The sequence below is a fragment of the Rutidosis leptorrhynchoides genome, chromosome 4 (genome assembly GCF_046630445.1).
Source record: "Rutidosis leptorrhynchoides isolate AG116_Rl617_1_P2 chromosome 4, CSIRO_AGI_Rlap_v1, whole genome shotgun sequence".
NCBI lineage: Eukaryota > Viridiplantae > Streptophyta > Magnoliopsida > Asterales > Asteraceae > Rutidosis > Rutidosis leptorrhynchoides.
In genome coordinates this window covers 124,771,044-124,773,301 of record NC_092336.1, presented here as the reverse complement: position 1 = coordinate 124,773,301, position 2,258 = coordinate 124,771,044, and positions in this window count along the sequence as shown.

The following is a 2,258-nucleotide window of genomic DNA, read 5'->3' as shown; positions in this document are numbered from 1 at the left end:
CCTATCTTCAAATTAATTATCCTAATAATTAATAATGATTATGGTTGTCCTATTTAGTGACGTTCATATGGAATCTATTATAATCATTTAATTAATTATTCGGGTTGGGTAATTGATTATTCAAACTGATCAAGTGGGTAAATTAATATTCATATCTAATCAAAACAGGGGTAGATTACATACAGTGATAACTGGTGTAATTGTTGACAGAAGTGATAACTGCGTCACAGTTTAAATCCTTAATTAGTTGGAATATTTGACTTCGGGTATAAGGGTAATTTGACGAGGACACTCGCACTTTATATTTATGACCGATGGACTATTATGGATAAAAACCAGATAGGTATCAAATAAACCATGACAAAGGACAATTAACCCGAGTAACAATTAATTAAAATCAAAACGTTAAACATCATGATTACGGAAGTTTAAATAAGCATAATTGTTTTATTGTATTTTTCATCGCACTTTTATTTTCTGTCATTTTATTTTCTGTCATTTTATTTATCGCAATTTATTTTAGGCACTTTAATTTTTGTCATTTATTTTTACGCTTAAAATCGACAAACCGGTCATTAAACGGTAAAACCCCCATTTTATAATAATACTACTACTTATTTATATATATATTTTTACAAATAAACTTAATAATATAGCGTTAACTTCACCAGCTCCCTGTGGAACGAACCGGACTTACTAAAAACTACACTACTCTACGATTAGGTACACTGCCTATAAGTGTTGTAGCAAGGTTTAGGTATATCCACTCGATAAATAAATAAATAAAACTTGTGTAATATTTCGTCGCATTTTGTAGTAAAAATTAATACTATTTCGTACACCCCGCTGCACACTTCAAGTTTTTGGCGCCGCTGCCGGGGAGCGCTAAAACGCTATATTTTTAATTATAATAATATTGAAATATAATAATATTGAAATAGAATATAATAATATAATAATATTGAAATAGAATATAATAATATAATAATATTTTAAAATCAAAATTTGATACGTAAAGTTTTAAAAAGTCATTTTTATTAAATACTTCAGGGGTATATTATGTAACTTGTAATTAATAATTTCTATCATGTCGCTTTCATGTGAATAGTAAATTAATTAATTTCTTTTCATTTACTATTCATGAATAGTAAATGAATTAAAAAAAAAAGTTTGAAAAAAAATAATAATTATAAAAAAATTATTAATTTGTAAAAAAAAAAAATCGTTTTTTAAAAAAAAAAAAAAAAAGTTGTAAAAAAAAACGTTTTTTTTAAGAAAAAAAATTCGTTTTTTTAAAAAAAAAAAATTGTAAAAAAAAAATTCGTTTTTTTAAAAAAAAAAAATTTAAAAAAAAAAAATTTTTTTTTAAAAAATAATAAATAAAATTTTTTTTTTTAAGTTTTATTACCTTTAGATTTTTAGACTATAGTTACAATTTTTAGTATTAAGTTTAGTTTTGCATAGTTATTTTTATTTCTAGAATTTTTAGGTTTGCCGTAAAATCCCTTAAGTGCTTATTCCTTAGACTAAGATTTAGGTGCTTTAGAATTTTGCGACGCCGTTTTTCGCGCTACTTTCTTATTTTTATTTTTCGACGCCTATTTTTCGACCTTTTATTTTTCGACATTTTTCGACGCGCAATCTATTTCTTTCTTATTTCTCGACGCTCTAGTTTTTAGGACTTAGAATTTTCTCTATTTCTTATCTAATTCTCAAACGAAAAGAAAAATTATTTAAGCGGTTAAGTTAATAGACGTTGACATTTTTCTGGTTCGTAGTAATAGTTGGATTTGTTAGTGGCTAGTTGTGGGCTTCCGATTTAAAGGGTCCTGGCTACCTGCTACATCTTTTGGCTATTCGAAACGTGGGCAAAATCAGAAAAGTCTATTAATTGGACAACTTATATAAGTTTTTCTTATTTTTTTTATAACTACTAGGATATTCTGTGAATGCACCGAGCAAAACGTTCACCACCTTTCATACGTTCACCACCTGTAACTCGATCAAGACATTTAGCAAATATTGTCGCCGTTGATTTTTCTTTAGAATCATCATCCAGTCGAACAAATACTCCAATTCAAATTTCCGACAATCCATCTTTTGAACTCGATTTCACAACTAAGAAACTGGAGGATATTCAAGGACAATTCCAAGATCCTGAACCACAAACCGTTAAATCAGAGTCCTCTAGTGATTCGTATTCAACGAATTCAATTATGGAAGTAACGGAACCTCTAAGTATGGAAGATCGAATGAGA